The sequence below is a fragment of the Ceratotherium simum genome, chromosome 27 (genome assembly GCF_057802395.1).
Source record: "Ceratotherium simum simum isolate JZ-2026a chromosome 27, ASM5780239v1, whole genome shotgun sequence".
Lineage (NCBI taxonomy): Eukaryota > Metazoa > Chordata > Mammalia > Perissodactyla > Rhinocerotidae > Ceratotherium > Ceratotherium simum.
Window position 1 is genome coordinate 41,499,595 of NC_141926.1, and position 18,342 is coordinate 41,517,936.

Sequence of the window (18,342 nt, forward strand, 5' to 3'; positions counted from 1 at the left end):
TCCACCTGTCCAGAGCGGTAGATTACTCCTTACCTTGGAATGTAACAAAATGTTTCCAGGGTGGGTGGGGAAGGCGATTTACTATTCTAGGATATCCTGGGGTCTCTATCTTTAGGGAGATACTAGCTTCCAAGGCATGCTTATTATTCAAACATGCCTTTGTTCCAAAGGCCCAAACCAGGCAGAAATGAGAGAAATCCACGGAGAACTGTCTGCCACTGCAGTCCCCTTGTTCTTCCAGCTGACTCTTTTTATTTGCCTTCCCCAAGTAGAGAATGACAGTCCCTCCTTTGCCCCTGCCAAGGTGGGTGGATGACAGCTGCAGTGTCTACGGCTGAGATGCTGGACACATACAGGCTCTGGCCACCTAGCAATAACACAGCTCAGAAATGCGGCCAACTTTGAGTCAGTGAGAGATTTAAAAGAGAAGCAGTCAGCAGATCCATTTTTGACCCTTCCACTTCCTGGATGGACTCTTTCTGGAAGCAGTGGTTCCCTGTGGCCTCTCAAGAGACGTTCTTATCAAGTGAGTAGCCAACTGTGTTTCTCAGTAATGCCACATCTTGTGTTTGGATTTTCCTCCTTCTGTGTTTCACTTCTATTGTCTGTTCTTTTTATTCTCTCTTTCACCTGCTCCCCAATAATGCATTAGTATGTGATCTTTCCCTTGGGCTCTGTTTCTCAAGAATCCAGGCTAATATATTAAAATACTGGAGTTTTTGCTCATGTATGTTGTATATACATCTTTTTATAGGAAAGTGAAAATGTGTAGAGCAAAATAAAGGTCAATAGTAATGCAGTCATTAATTTAACCCAAACAAATTACCAATCTCAGTCATATCAAAAAGCTTTAAATTAAAAGAAATGTCTCTCTTGGGCCGGTCCCGTGGCTTAGCGGTTAAGTGCGTACACTCCGCTACTGGCGGCCCGGGTTCGGATCCCGGGCGCACACCAACGTACTGCTTCTCCAGCCATGCTGAGGCCGTGTCCCACATACAGCAACTAGAAGGATGTGCAACTATGACATACAACTATCTACTGGGGCTTTGGGGGGAAAAATAAATAAATAAAATTAAAAAAATAAATAAATAAAATAAAAGAAATGTCTCTTTGCATTCACATCTTGACTTCATATTTCCCTAGACCAAAGGTGTTACCCTCAAGCCTGGATGTCCAGAGCCTCACAGGATGGTCACATGCTCTCGGTGTTTCCCATCAGTTCCCTGTACTTTTCACATCCCCTTACCTCACACCTCTGCACAATATTCCTGGGCATCATGCTAATTCAAATATGAATGATAATAAATTAATTCACCAATTTTTCCAAAGAAAAAAGCATATTTTAGGAAACAAAATCTTATTTCAATATAAAGATTTTAGTCGTAAGAATTAGGAGTCATTTTAGTTAGAAAGATATTTTAGTAGATAGAGGAGTTAATTCACATCTTCAATCAAATTATGTAGGCAACATCATACTTTGCCTATTGGCCTAGAGTCTTCCCTTGGCATGGAAACATTCAGAAAATTCAAAACAAGCATTTGTGATACTTTGGATAGTCTTGATATTGATCTCTCTCTGAATACTAACTTAAGTATGGGCACATTTATTCCTAAAACTATTAGTATTTTTACCACTTCTTTTAACAAATTATATATATTTTCAACTACTGCCCCTTACATATTGCCATAATTATAATTACAATAGTAGTTAAGGCATTTGCATATGCATTACGTTCAGGTGTCTGGTAATTGGGTATAACAGTCAAAGTCAATATAATATGTTTTATTGCATACACTCTATAAATAGATAATAGCTGACCAGAAAAAATGTTTGAACGAGGAAATAAATTATTATGGAATATCTCCGACAAAATAAGTGGTCAATTAAAAAAATAAAATCAACAACAATAGCACCATAGGAATCCAGGAAGTAGTAAATATTTCTAGGGGTAGGGTGGCCCAAGTGATGTCATGTGCTCAGCAAACTTGTTTTCTCTTTCTGTATCCACTGGAAAAAAAAATCAACTGTAATATCCCAGGCCAAATACAAATTATTCTTGGACTTTGTAACACATTTCCGGGCAGTGGAATATTTGGTATAAGCGAAGATGTGATTTTCAGCCTTGATCATAACATGTTTCACTTGGTCATCCACTTTCTGTCTCTCCCATCAATGTAGCAGTTGTTGAAGGACTTTTGATAAAAGAAGCATAAAATGATATGAGCCTCATTCCTCATATCACCCCTAAAGGAGAACTTCCCTAAAGAGCCGTACCATCTTCATCAGACTGCGACGTGACCAAGACATGAACCACTTTTCTTTTGTTAAACCGCAGAGATGTTGGCGTTGTTTGCTGCAGCCAGTTTGCTTATCCTGGTACAAGCAGGGACTCTGTAACGCATGTAGAGAAGAGTGGTCAAATTTAAGTTATTGCTGAAGAAGTATTGACGGAGTATAGAACATTTCATCTGATGGAATGAACAGAAGTGATGAAGAAAGAGAACTCAGGCAGCTTCCACTTCTGAAATATCAGTAGAGTAACGGATTCTGACACACATGGGGAATTTGTGAAGGAAGCATATTTAAAGAGCATGTCCTTTCCTGTCACCTAACAGGGAGTAAGTTTCAGAGTGAATAAGAAATTCCAATCTCTGTTGGTGACAACAAATGACCTATGTGCTCTGGTTAATTAGCAGGAAAATAGCCAATGGATTTAATTCTGGAATATATAACTTAAAAAAAAAAGATATTCTATGTATTTTGGGGGAAAGATTAGTCATATTTTGTATAAAATAAAAATATGGGAATAGATGTAGAGGATACACAATTTCTATTTCTAAATCTTAGAACACACCACAGAGAATATATATTGAAAGGGAATTTGGGATGACCCTTTACTTTGTTAGAGAGATCATTTCTCAGATGGAATAAATCTGGGCTCAGCTTAATCAGTAATTTGGGGGTGAAGTTTTGTGTCATCTATGAATTTGCATAACTACACTATAGTGAGCAAGCATTTATTATTTCATCTTGTCTATCTTGGTTTCAAACCAAATTCATCCACTGTGTGAAATTGGGAAATTTATGTGATACCTCTGAGCTTGAATTTACTCATCTGTAACAGCAATAATATCTGTTTTACAGGATGAAAACAGATATTAGAATTATTTACACTTAGAAAAGAGATGTCCACGTATTTGTACAGTGTTGATACACAATCAAACACGTTATGTACATTGTGTTACCTTGAGCAGTCAGTCCAGCAATATGAATAAAAAGGAAATACATTTATTTTAGAACCTTGTATTCTTGAAGAGTCTATTCTGGCTCATAATGCTCCTGTCTTACTTTTCTAAGTGTTAATAAAACATTTTTACCAGTGTCCAATTTATTATCATACAGGTATATGATTTACCTTTTGAAAAATTGTGACATTTGCCTGGTTTTGGTCATATATCACCGTATCTGACCAATTACCGTTTGTTGCCAGAAGTTCACAAGGAAGTTATGCAGAGGAGTCTCTCCAGAAAAATGCACAGTGTTTCCTATGAACTGTGTCTTTGATTCCAAAACTCTATGAATAAATGTTTGTTTCTTGATGACACCAGAGCTCTGTCTCGGGCTCCGCTGCACGTTGTCTTCATCCTGGAACATGCGCCGATGGAACGGTCTCTATCTGGGACAGCGGTCGATTGTGGCAAATAGACTAAAAAATACTTAGCAAACCATGTGCTAGATCTCAAAGCTCGTTCCTAGAAGGAATTAAAATAAAATATTATTTATTTTAATAATAAAATCAAAGTGTATAGTACAGTGACTAGAGCTTGGATAAGACAATAAATGTTAGCAATTATTATCTACACTTTTATTTCATCATTTCAATGTAAGAGTAAAATAATGAAACCTATTTAAATTAGAATTATTAAAAATATATATACTACTCTTTAGTAGTGAATATGTGTGATTTTTTCTTCTGCACCATCCCTTCACATTCTTCCAGTAACTGACCTCAGTTTTCCCCTGGGGAACCATCTTCCCTCACGCTCAGTTCATGCCTTTGGATGGGGTTGTCTAATTATCCCCATCCCCCGCAGCTCTAGAGGACACATGGTTTGCTTGGTCCTAACTGTCATCCTGTTGTCCAAAATGATTAGCCTCACAAGTAGCATGTGGCCCAAGCCAGAATAAGGAGCATCGCTTCCTGGCTTTATCTGAAGTATATGAAAAGGCAGCTATCTTTCTGCTGAAGTTGAAGCTAAAAAGATAAAAATCTAGAACTGTGTCCCAAATTCGGTTCCCTGGGAAACAGACTTTGAGCAGAGATATGTGTTCAGGAAGTTTATTGGGGAGTACTCTCAGGATTAATAAAGGAAAGGGAATGTCTTAGTCCGTTCAGGCTGCTATAACAAAAAGATCACAAACTGAGTGGTTTATAAAAATAGAGATTTATTTCTCACAGTTCTGGAGGCTGAGAAGTCCAAGATCAAGGTGCAGGCAGATTCAGTGTCTGATGAGGTACACTTCCTGGTTCACAGTGTCTTTTTGCTGTGTTCTCATATGGTGAAAGGGGGCTGAAGAGCTTTCTCCAGCCTCTCTCATAAGGACACTAATCTCCTTCCTGAGAGCTCCACACTCGCGACCTAATCACCTCCCAAAGGCCCCACCTTCTAGTACCATTACCACTGGGAGTTAGGATTTCAACATGTGCGTTTTGGGAGGACATAAAGATTCAGACCATAGTAGGGCGTAAAGGACGTAAAACCAGGTAGAGGGAGGATTGAGTAGGATGAGTCACAAAAGCCTCATGATCCTCCAGAGCTCTAGAACTTGGTGGCCCTTCAGAAATGGCTATTTGAGGCAAGGAGGCGGGCCTTTTACTCGCCTTTGGGCAGTCATTGGCTGCAGGCTGCCTCCAGGGAGAAGCAATGTCCTTGGGAAGATGGATCTCCTCAGCTGAGCACAACTCTTGCCATGATCACAGGAGGAATGAGTGTAGCGAGCCTGAAAGGATAATGTAGTGCAACAGGCTGTTAAGCTTCCTAGAAAGCAAAGCATCACAGAGAAACATACAGCTGAGAGATTGAGAGTGAGCACTGGACACAATATCTGTGCCCCCCGATCCAGCCATTCATGGATTACCACCTCCTGGACTTTTTCCTGCTACCAATTAAAAAATCTCCCATCTGCTCTTTCGGTTGTGATTTCTTTTCAATGAGTTTTTCTGTCATCAATTAGTACACCATTCTTTCACACTATCCACACTTTCTCAAGGATTTTTCTCCTTCATTTTCTTACATTCACACATTACATTACACAAGAAGAAGATCCTGAAGAAAACCAAGTTGAAGAAGAGGAACATCAGAAAACTTGTTTTCTGAAATCTTTTGAAAAAGACACACTGATAGATTGTAATGATTAAGGGCTTGGGCAAGGTTGTAAAACTAAAGACTGCCATTCACAGATGAGCATTGTTAGATCTGTTACTGTTAAGCAGAAGGAATAAAGATGGACAATAAACTTCCTGAAAACTGGATGAATTTAGGATGAGGCATTGATTTGACCAAAATGGCAGTTCCCCCATTCATGTACTAGACAACACTGCTGCTTCTGGTCTGCGGGAGACTCTTCAGTGATTTGGATATTCAAGTATTACTTTAGAAAAGGAGAAAAACAGTGCTCTAAAGATAGTGCATGTCAGAAAGAAGAATATGACTTGATATTTCAAACCTCGCCTCCTCTGTGTGCCACGCTTTGTTGGTTACAGATGTCAGTTATTATAATTGCTTATAAATATTCAAAACAAAATTACACAAGCAAATATTTCCTTTACTATGGCTTTGAAAAACTACAGTTAACATAAAAACACGACCTCTTTGCGAGAAATCTAGGTAAAGAAGTAAATTGCAATCGTAAGCCCTACTTACTTAGTGATGGTTGGCAAAAGCATTATATTAAATCAAATTCTGCCTTTAGATGGAACATTCCACTTTCAATTATTTTTTTCGATCCAACTGATATCACCTATTTCAGGAAGCTATTAAAACAAAACAGTGGGAAAACTTGGGACCTGGATAAAGAAGTACGTTATTAGCAGGAAGTATTGTTACAGGCATTTATCACATTTAGGCTGCTGATCTGTAGTGACTCGCAATGATACAAATGTCAATGGTTTTAAAGAGACAAAGAAAAGAGCTAAGTGTTCTAAACAGTCCCATCCGGGCTGGGCTACTTCAATGGGCTCAAAACTTGAAGGAGATGTCAAGCTTGCAAGTACAGTAGTGCACCTAATTTTCCACTTTGGTTAATCGATTTAGATTATTTTCCTAGGTATCACTTTTTGGGGTACAGTTGGGGAGCTATGTGTTATAAAAGTGAAGTTCAGGTGTGTTTTCCTAGCCAGACGTTTCAGCTAGGTAAATATCTGGTTAAAAAAGAAAGATAGAAAAAATAGAAAAGAAAAGAATAAATAGGTTAAAAAATAATTACATAGCAGATACTATGTGAGAGGAACTGAGCCAAGGGCTTTAGAAATATTAACTCATTTAGTGCTCATCTCAATTTTAGGAGTTAGGTGCTATTATTATCCCCAATTGAAAATGAGGTATCTGTGGCACCAAGAATTAAATGACCTGCTAAGATCCCCTCCAGACTGCCAGGAGGAGCTCGAGTTTGAACCGGATACAATCTGTATTGAACCAACAGAGAGCTCAAGTTTCTAGCCATTAGGCTTTGAAAGGTTAGAAAGTTTTGTTCTCTTAAATCAAAATGCAAGGGGCTGGCCCTGTGGCTGAGTGGTTAAGTGCGCGCTCCGCTGCTGGCGACTCTGGTTCCGATCCAGGAGCGCACCCACGCACCGCGTGTCAGGCCATGCTGTGGCAGCGTCCCATATAAAGTGGAGGAAGATGGGCATGGATGTTAGCCCAGGGCCAATCTTCCTTGGCAAAAAGAGGAGGACTGGCATGGAAGTTAGCTCAGGGCTGATCTTCCTCACAAGAAAAAAAAGAAATTAAAATGCGAATATTATTTGCCCATTCCTATCCTAACCTCCAAACCCAAGTAGAAATTACTGAATAGAATATAGTTATATTCTTACTTATAAAAAAGAGTCATATAAAATTTTACTGAGAATGTCCTCTGTCTAGTGGTTTGTCTCAATTTGACGCTAAGAAACTTAGAAAATTTTCTTTTAATTCTTCTGAATGAATATGGTAAAATAATTTCTATAAAATAAATTTTGATTAAACATTATACATTTCTTGATGCAGAGTGCAAAATGGTTCCTATAAATTCAATTGAAAGGAAAGGTAAAATTCAGAAAAAAAATGACTCTTAGAAATACAAAAGAATTCTCTCTGATACCTGTAGTTAACATTTTTTTTGTGTGTGTGAGGAAGATCAGCCCTGAGCTAACATCCGTGCTAATCCTCCTCTTTTTTTGCTGAGGAAGATTGGCTCTGAGCCAACATCTATTGCCAATCCTCCTCCTTTTTTTTCCCCAAAGTCCCAGTAGATAGTTGTATGTCATAGTTGCACATCCTTCTAGTTGCTGTATTTGGGACGTGGCCTCAGCATGGCCGCAGAAGCGGTGTGTTGGTGCGCGCCCCGGCTCCCAATCCCGGGCTGCCAGTAGCGGAGCGCATGCACTTAACCGCTAAGACACCAGGCCGGCCCTGTAGTTAACTTTTTAAAAATTCTTTTCCACCAGATGTAAGTTTTGCTGTGCAACAATGCAGTCTCGTTGCATTAGTCAAATGATACAAGCATTTAGTTGAAGAGTTCATGGTGCTACTATTTCATCTATTTCATTCATAGGCATTTCATATTTTTTTTGAGATGTAATTATTTGAGACCTTCCAATTCGTTACTTTCTTGTTTGGTTCTTTTTTTCTCAAGTTTTTTGTTAGTTGACAGGCAGGAAACGCAAAGACGGCGCGCCGTGATGCCTGCTTGCCTGCTGCCGCTGACGGGATGGTGTGTCCCAGAGGCCCCACAGAGCCTTCGCCTGTTTCCACCGCCGAGTTTTCCTTCTTCCAAGTTTGGTGCCTCTCGTCACCTGTGAAGAACAATTCAGCGTACGTTCATAGTGCTTTAATTTTTATATTTTAAAAATGTTTTTCCTTATTAGCACTCAATTATGAAATATTCACCAATTTCAAGCCAAAGCAGAGTGTCTGTTTCACTAATTACATTTTCAAATGTTTTCTCTTGCTTTTCTTCTTTATTATCCATTTATAATTTTAAGAAACTTTACATTTAGATATATATATCAATCTGAATTCATATAATTTTCATAATTTATGAAACAATTTTATTGAATTTGTTGCCATCTCAATCTTTCTTTTATGTATTCTTGCCATAAACACCTTTCTTTTTTTCTTCTATCCACCGATTGCTTTTCTACTTTGCAATTAACTGTCCTCATAAAGCTCCGTGACAATGTACCATCTCAGATCCATTCTCCTTCACCTAAACACATAAACCCACAGCACAGAAAAAACACTATCCAAGTTGGTCAAAAGATTTGTTGAAAAACAGCAATAACTAATCCCTGGAACATTTTTTTATTCACTTCCTCTCACCTTCAACCTAAACCAGAGCTCTCTGATGTGCTGAAGTATAGAGAGAGAGACAGACCCCACAGCAGTGTCCACGCTGGGAAAGACTGGGAACCTCTAGGAGCTCAGTCCCAGAGATAATCCGATGATGTCTCTCCCTCCCTCTCTCTCTGTCTTTCTCTTTTTCTCTCTCTGTCTTTCTGACTCAGATGCTGTCTCATATATCCACAGAGAAAATGAGAGCTCCATAAGTCTATCTCTGAACCAATTCCTAAAGTCTTTGATACAATTTCCCCAGTGAGAAGAATGTTGTCTGAAACTTATACAACTAGAGACTGGCAATATGAATTCTGAAGCATCTAACATACTTCACCCCTCTGGTGTAATGTTCTGCACAAATGTGACTTAGTAAGGCAGTCAGCAGTGACTAATTTTGCAAATCTCAAGGCTTCCTTTTGCATCTTGGTTTAACCTGTCAATATTCTGATATTCCTAAGAGCTTGCCTGAAGCAACTAGTACACTCTGGACTTAAGCAGTAATTGCAGAGGATGTTTACCTTTTAACTCAATTCCGGAGTTAAACTGTCATTTACATGATTAGTCAGAGTGACATTCCTGAACAGTGAAGTCTCAGGATCATTAAAATTTAATTTTCTTTAGGCATAGAACACAGGAGATTATGTTCAGTTTATTAGCTCTGACCCTTTGCACTTTGATAATTTTTTCAGCTTAATTTGGCTTATGGAGTACATAATTCATGTGGCCCTGGTTATTATGTACTTTTATCCTTATAGGTGCTCCTCGAAATGCCTGAATTAGAGGCTCTTACTTCCTTTACTACCATAGAAAGTAGCATCCTGGACAGAAAGCAGAGGAGAAGAAAAAAACAAGAGAGAATAGACAATTTTTTTTCAGATGAAGAAAAATTCAGAGAAAGAAAGAAAGGAAAAGACACGTGAAGTATAAAAAAATAAAGTAATATTTATAATTTAACCTTTACATCTTATATTGAATTTTGTTTTAATTCTTATCTTTGGAACGCAGAACATAACACCTTAAATAACAGGTCTTTTAAAGCTTTAAAAAACAATGTTGCTATTGTAGAAATTTATAGTCTAGAGCTACAACTTTCAATACAGTAGGTTCTAGCCACACATGACTATCTAAACTTAACTGTTAATAAATTACAATTAAATAGAATTTAGTTTTTAGTTGCACTAGCTACATTTCCAGTGCATAATAGTCATGTGTTACAGCCAAGGTCTTAACAGCCAAAGCAATCATATTGACAGCACAGAAAAAGAACATTTCCCTCGTCTGTTGGTTGGACAGCCCTGGCCTGGGATTGTAGGCACAATACCTCCAGCAAACCTGGTCATTTCTTACACGCATGTGTGCTTTCTCCTCAAGCACAGTTTGATCCTCACCACTGGGTCTACTGTTTGTGGGCCTGAGAGGGACATCTAGCCTCGTCTATTGAGTTGGTCCGGGGAAAATGTTGCAGAGTTGATCTTAAGAGCAAGCATGATGGCCAAGCCTTCTGAAAGTTCCTGATTATAGTCCAAACAAATGCCTGGACTGGTGGAAACTTCCAGTGGAATATATTTTCTGTTATGTATTTTCAACAGATTTTTGGTTTTTTCTCAATATCAAAATGAATTGAATTTTTAAAAAATAAATTTTTCCAAAAAAATGAAAAATTAAAATTAAATTTTTAATATGAATATAAAAGTTTCTTAAAAATAATTGAACATTCATGCTTCCTTTTTCTCTATTTTTCTTCTTTTGGAATAGGCCTCCCAAATGAAAAATATAAAAATTCAAAAAAATGTAAAAATCTAAACATTCGGTGTCTAAGTCACCTTCTGAAAGGCTATAGGCCTAGAGATAGCAATATTAGGTATTTATCATTCTTTAACACTTGATCTTTTTAGCAGAAAGTTTCATGTATGGTCAGGGGATGACCAATAGGACAAGCCTCCGTTTTTTGAGGTGAGGAATAGAAAGGGAATCAAAGCAGCCCTGGCAGCTTCCGGAGCATGTTCATCAGAGAAAAAACCCCAGGAGGCCAGTAGTCCTGATTTCTGCTGTGATTTTCCGATTAGCTGTGTGAGTATGAATAAGTTTCTCTGCATTTTGGAGGTTTAATTCCTTCATTTGTAAAATGAACAGCTTAGAACAGATGCTTCCAAAGGTTCTCTGCCTATTGCATTCTGAGGAAGAAAATGAGCAAGAGGAAAATGCCAGCTAGTAAAGCACGTAGGACTCTCACCGTAGAACGCCACAGCATTTTCTACTAAGCCAAACAGTGCTTTCTGCAGCATTGCTACAGGATGAAGCCTGGGGAAAGTTCCATCCTTCCAGACTGATTAAAGGTATTAATACTATGAGTGTATAATAACCATACTAGTCCAGCAAAAGGGAACTAGTTCCATCATGCAGCATAGAATTCTGTCTCTGGCAGGATAATAAAGTTCTCTGTTTCTGCTATCTAACAAAGAAAAGGAGACTGAGGACTTAAGTAAATAAAGCTGAAATTAAGCAAATGCATGTCCAGAGGCAGAAGGAAATTAAGGACTCTTTTTCATCAATATTTAATTTACTAAGACACTCTTGAATTTAAGTGACTTTCTTATGCTGCTTGACGGCTGGTTGTCTCTACGGTGACATGAGCCAAAACGATTCTGAAATAACCACACTTATGCTATAGCATCTCATCAAGGTTTTGCCAACATGTTTTGTGTGACATGGGAAGCGATACAGCCCTCTGTGCAAATCATGAACCTAAATAAAGACAAAAAAATCCTTAACTTCAAAGTTCATGCTGTGTGCATGACTCAGCCTGGTAGTGTCACAACTTGCCAGCACTGCAACTTTTTTGTTACATGTATTTCTTTGGGTTCTGTTTTAGGAAGAGATTTAATTTAAGCAAAAGAAATGTTGGAGTCCTTTCCAATCATAAAACCTACCATTGAAAATAGCCTTCAGACCCAGAATTGCTAACATCGAGACACAACATAATTATCCATCTTTCCTACTCTTGCTGTTGGACATAGCTGCCTCCACAGAAAATGGAAATGATGCGGTTCTATAGGAAAAACAAAGCAGAATAAACCATTTATCTTTCCAGATTTGCAGGCGTAGCCTAATCTGTGTACACTCTGTATTTCTCGTGTGTGGGTTGTTGTTACCTACCTTGCTGTCTTACATATCTGGATGAGCTGACTGAGCCTGATGCCCCCTCTCCTTGATCTTGAATCTATTTCTTCTCCTCGGGAGCATCTCATTCATTTTACACAGGGAAAGTTAAATTTAGCAAAAGGAGCCTGTCAGAGCTGAGAGTTCTTGCTGATCTGGGAGCCTGTCAAGGTGATTCCGTGCCAACTTGGACCTGCCTGGAGCTGAAGCTTCCAGTCTTGCCAAATGCTGTGCTTATTTTGTGACAAAGATGAAAGTAACAGTTGGATTTTAAAGGAGGCCATCCAGTTTATTTTATTCCTGTCTCGACTCTCTAAATCTTTGTCTCGATGACTGAAGGCTCTGTAAATAAACAGGTGTCCACACGTCCCAGTGTGAATTAAAATTGATGGAGCCAGAGAAGGAGTTGATTTATTTAAAACAGAGAAGTTGTTGTAATACTTTTCTTTGGTATATAGAAGTAATGGTTGTTCTATTATTAGTTTCCATAGATGTATTACTATCCATACTCACGTAATATTTCCACGGGATTTAGGGTAGGAGTGTTAAGTAAAAGCATGTGGATTTGACATATGTCTTGGGAGCTACACAAGCTCTGGTCAATGTAAGAAATGTTTATAGACAGTGAGTTTTTTAGCACGTACTAAAGAGAGGCCATCTTGCATGTTTATCATTTTAGGTACAAGATCTACATACTGAAACAGATAGGTAAACTCAGGTGTGCTCAGCCAGAAGTGCTTTGCCACTTCTTCCTAACATACCTAAAAATACTATTTTTCCCCTGCTCCTGCATAATAAGTAAATATTCCCAACTATTTATTATGAATAATATCTGATATATTAATGCACACATACACATGCACAAACATTTATGCAAAACCACATTTTCTTCTAATTAACTAATTTTCCCAAGTATCTAAGAATTCCCTGTTTGAACATTAGGCATCTTAGGTACCCATATTTACAACTCTTGTAGCAAACTAAATGAGCAAGTTTCTAATTTACAACTGCACAATTATTTAGGCATTGAAGAGTGCACTCAGTGGGGTTACATTGTTTTTACTGTTAAATATAGGTGTTGGTAATGATGTAGTATTTACTGTAAAGTCAATTTTAACAGTTTTGATATATTTTATATAGATAATAATATTTATATGATATAGAAAGTATCTTACCTTGAATTGTTCTGGTAATTGTAGCTTTTAACATATTTAAGAACACTTATTAGCCATATATGTTCTCCTTTTCCAATGTATTCAGCTCATATAGAGTATGCATAAACTTATTATGTAGGTATTTAAGGAAATATGCACAAGTAGGCCTCTTTGTCATACATATCACTTGTTTTGCAGGCATTCATATTCCCTAGTTTGAGATTTAAATGATCAATTATTTATTTTTTTATTTTTTAGTTTTTAGTTTTTTGTTTATTGCAGTAACATTGGTTTATAACATTGTATAAATTTCAGGTGTACATCATTATGCTTCTATTTCTGCATAGATTACATCATGTTCACCACTCAAATACTAAATACAACCCATCACCACACACATGTGCCAAATTATCCCATTCGCCCTCCTCCCTCCCCCCTTCCCCTCTGGTAACCACCAATCCAATCTCTGTCTCTATGTGTTTGTTTATTGTTGTTATTATCTACTACTTAATGAAGGAAATCATACGGTATTTGACCTTCTCCCTCTGACTTATTTCACTTTGCATAATACCCTCAATGTCCATCCATGTTGTCACAAATGGCTGGATTTCATCGTTTCTTATGGCTGAGTAGTATTCCATTGTATATATATACCACATCTTCTTTACCCATTCGTCCCTTGATGGGCACTTAGGTTGCTTCCAAGTCTTGGCTATTGTGAATAACGCTGCAATGAACACAGGGGTGCATGTATCTTTACACATTGGTGTTTTCAAGTTCTTTGGATAAATACTCAGCAGTGGAATAGCTGGATCATATGGTAGTTCTATCCTTGAGTTTTTGAGGAATCTCCATACTGTTTTCCATAGTGGCTGCATCAGTTTGCAGTCCCACCAGCAGTGAATGAGAGTTCCCTTCTCCCCACATCCTCTCCAACACATGTTGTTTCCTGTCTTGTTAATTATAGCCATTCAGACGGGCGTGAGGTGATATCTCATTGTAGTTTTGATTTGCATTTCCCTGATAGTTAATGATTTTGACCATCTTTTCATGTGTCTGTTGGCCATCTGTATATCTTCTTTGGAGAAATGTCTGTTCAGGTCTTTTGCCCATTTTTTCATTGGGATGTTGGTTTTTTTTGTTGTTGAGATGCATGAGTTCTTTATATATTTTAGAGATTAACCCCTTATCAGATGTATGGTTTGCAAATATCTTCTCCCAATTGTTAGGTTGTCTTCTCGTTTTGTTGATGGTTTCCTTTGCTGGGCAGAAGCTTTTTAGTTTGATGTAGTCCCATTTGTTTATTTTTTCTATTGTTTCTCTGGCCGCTCAGACATGGTGCTTGAAAATATGTTGCTAAGACCGATGTCGAAGAGCGTACTGCCTATGTTTTCTTCTCGAAGTTTCATAGTTTCAGGTCTTACATTCAAGTCTTTAATCCATTTTGAGTTACTTTTTGTGTGTGGTGTAAAGTAAGGGTCTACTTTCATTTTTTTGCATGTGGCTGTCCAGTTTTCCCAACACCATTTGTTGAAGAGACTTTCTTTTCTCCATTGTATGTTCTTGGCTCCTTTGTCAAAGATTAGCTGTCCATAGATGTGTGGGTTTATTTCTGGGCTTTTGATTCTATTCCATTGATCTGTGTGTCTGTTTTTGTGCCAGTACCATGCTATGTTGGTTACTATAGCTTTGTAGTATATTTTGAAATCAGGGAGTGCGATACCTCCAGCTTTGTTCTTTTTTCTTAGGATTCCCTTACTTATCCGGGGTCTTTTGTTGTTCCATATAAATTTTAGGATTCTTTGTTCTATTTCTGTGAAAAATGTTGTTGGAACTTTGATAGGGATTGCATTGAATCTATAGATTGCTTTAGGAAGTATGGACATCTTAACTATGTTAATTCTTCCCATCCAAGAGCACAGAATATCTTTCCATTTCTTTGTGTCTTCTTCAATTTCTTTCAGCAATGTTTTATAGTTTTTGGTGTACAGCTCTTTCACCTCTTTGGTTAAGTTTGTTCCTAGGTATTTTCTTCTTTTTGTTTCAATTGTAAATGGGATTGTATTCTCAATTTCTCTTTCTGCTACTTCGTTGTTAGTGTATAGAAATGCAACTGATTTTTGTATGTTGATTTTGTATCCTGCAATTTTATCATATTCGTTTATTACTTCTAAAAGTTTTCTGGTGGATTCTTTAGGGTTTTCTATATATAAAATCATGTCATCTGCAAATAGTGAGAGTTTCACTTCTTCCTTTCCAATTTGGATCCCTTTTATTTCTATTTCTTGCCTGATTGCTCTGGCTAGGACTTCCAGTACTATGTTAAATAGGAGTGGTGACAGTGGGCATCCTTGTCTGGTTCCTGTCCTTAGAGGGATAGCTTTCAGTTTTTCACCATTGAGGATGATATTAGCTGTGGGTTTGTCATATATGGCCTTTATTATGTTGAGGTACTTTCCTTCTATACCAATTTTATTCAGAGTTTTAATCATAAATGGATGCTGTATCTTGTCAAATGCTTTCTCTGCATCTATTGAGATGATCATGTGACTTTTATTCTTCATTTTATTAATGTGGTGTATCATGTTGATTGATTTGTGAATGTTGAACCATCCCTGCATAACTGGAATAAATCCCACTTGATCATGGTGTATAATCTTTTTAACATATTGTTGTATGCGATTTGCTAGTATTTTGTTGAGGATTTTCGCATCGATGTTCATCAGTGATATTGGCCTGTAATTTTCTTTTTTTGTGTTGTCCTTGTCTGGTTTTGGTATCAGGGTAATGTCAGCTTCGTAGAATGAGTTACGGAGCTTCCCCCCCTCCTCCATTTTTTGGAAGAGTTTGAGAAGGATAGGTATTAAGTCTTCTTTGAATGTTTGGTAGAATTCACCAGGGAAGGCGTCTGGTCCTGGACTTTTATTTTTGGGGAGGTTTGTGATTACTGTTTCAATCTCCTTACTGGTGATTGGTCTATTCAAATTCTCTACTTCTTCTTGATCCAGTTTTGGAAGGTTGTATGATTCTAAGAATTTATCCATTTCTTCCAGATTGTCGAATTGGTTGGCATATAGCTTTTCATAGTATTCTCTTATAATCTTTTGTATTTCTGAGGTGTCTGTTGTAATTTCTCCTCTTTCATTTCTGATTGTACTTATTTGTGCCTTCTCTCTTTTTTTCTTGGTGAGTCTAGCTAAAGGTTTTTCAATTTTGTTTATCTTTTCAAAGAACCAGCTCTTGGTTTTATTAATTTTTTCTATTGTTTTTTTAGTCTCTATTTCATTTATTTCTGCTCTGATTTTTATTATTTCCCTTCTTCTACTGATTTTGGGCTATGTTTGTTCTTCTTTTTCCAGTCCCTTTAGGTGCATTTTTAGATTGTTTATTTGAGATTTTTCTTGTTTGTTGAGATAGGCCTGTATTGCTATAAACTTCCCTCTTAGAACCGCTTTTGCTGTATCCCGTACATTCTGGCAAGTCGTATTTTCATTTTCATTTGTCTCCACGTATTTTTTGATTTCTTCTTTGATTTCTTCGTTGACCCAGTTGTTGTTCAGTAGCATTTTGTTTAATCTCCACGTATTTGTGGCTTTTCTGATTTTCTTCCTATAGTTGATTTCTAGTTTCATACCATTGTGGTCAGAAAAGATGCTTGGTATTATTTCAATCTTCTTAAATTTAGGGAGACTTGTTTTGTGGCCTAATATGTGATCAATCCTGAAGAATGTTCCATGTGCATTTGAAAAGAACATGTATTCTTTGGTTTTTGGATGGAATGCTCTGTATATATCTACTAGGTCCATCTGTTCTAGTGTGTCGTTTAAGGCCAATGTTTCCTTATTGATCTTCTGTTTGGATGATCTATCCGTTGGTGTAAGTGGAGTGTTAAAGTCCCCTACTATTATTGTGTTACTATCTATTTCTGTTTTTATGTCTGTTAATAATTGCTTTATATATTTAGGTGCACCTACATTGGGTTCGTAGATATTTACAAGTGTTATATCCTCTTGTTGGATTGTTCCCTTGATCATTATGTAATGCCCTTCTTTGTCTCTTTTTACAGTTTTTGTTTTAAAGTCTATTTTGTCTGATATGAATATTGCTACCCCAGCTTTCTTTTCATTGCCATTTGCGTGGAGTATCTTTTTCCATCTCTTCACTTTCAGTTTGTGAGTGTCTTTAGGTCTGAATGGTGTCTCTTGTATGCAGCATATATAGGGGTCTTATTTTTTTATCCAGTCAGCCACCCTATGCCTTTTAATTGGAGCATTTAGTCCATTGACATTTAAAGTAGCTATTGATAAGTATGTACTTACTGTCATTTTTGAACTTTTTTTTTTCTCCGTGTTTTAGTAGACCTTCTCTGTTCCTTTCTCCTTCTATACAGAATTGATGGTCTCTTTAGTTTGACCTCTGTCTGAAAGCTCTACTCTTTAACTCCCCTCCTCCCTCATTTTATGTTTTTGACATCATATCTAACCTATTTTTTGTGCATTTGTATCCATTACCCTCTTATCATGGAAATAGATAATTTTTCCTATTTGTGGTCTTCTCTTTTCCCCTTAAATCAGTCCCTTTAACATTTCTTGTAGCACTGGTTTCTTGGTGACAAACTCCTTTAATTTTTGCTTGTCTGGGAAATTTTTGATCTCTCCTTCCATTTTGAATGATAACCTTCCTGGGTAGAGTATTCTTAGCTGTAAGTTTTTTCCTTTTAGCACTTTAAATATATCGTGCCACTCTCTTCTAGCCTGTAAGGTTTCTGCTGAGAAGTCAGCTGATAGCCTTATGGGGTTTCCTTTGTATGTAACTTGTCTTTCTCTTGTGGCTTTTAGGATTCTCTCTTTATCTTTAATTCTGGACATTTTGATTATGATGTGTCTTGGTGTGTGCCTCTTTTGGTTTATCTTGTTTGGGGCTTTCTGCACTTCCTGTACCTGGATGTCTGTTTCCTTCCTCAGGTTAGGGAAGTTTCCATCTATTATTTCTTAAAATATATTCTCTGCCCCTTTGTCTCACTCTTCTCCCTCCGGGACACCTATAACACGGATGTTAGTGTGCTTGATGTTGTCCCAGAGATCCCTTAGACTGTCCTCACTCGTTTTAATTCTTTTCTCTTTTACCTATTCAGCTTGGGTAATTTCTTCTAGTCTTTCATCCAGCTCACAGATCCGTTCTTCTGTATCCTCTACTCTGCTTTTGAGTCCCTCTAATGAATTTTTCATTTCCAGTATTGTATTCTTCATTTCTGATTGGTTCTTTTTTATATCTTCCATTTATTTGTTGACATTCTCACTGAGTTCATCCATTCTTCTCCCGAGATCAGTGAGCATCCTTAACACTCTTTGTTTGAACTCTCTGTCGGGTAGGTTGCTCATTTCTGTTTCACTTAGATCCTTTTCTGGGGTTTTGTCCTGTTCCCTTACTTGGA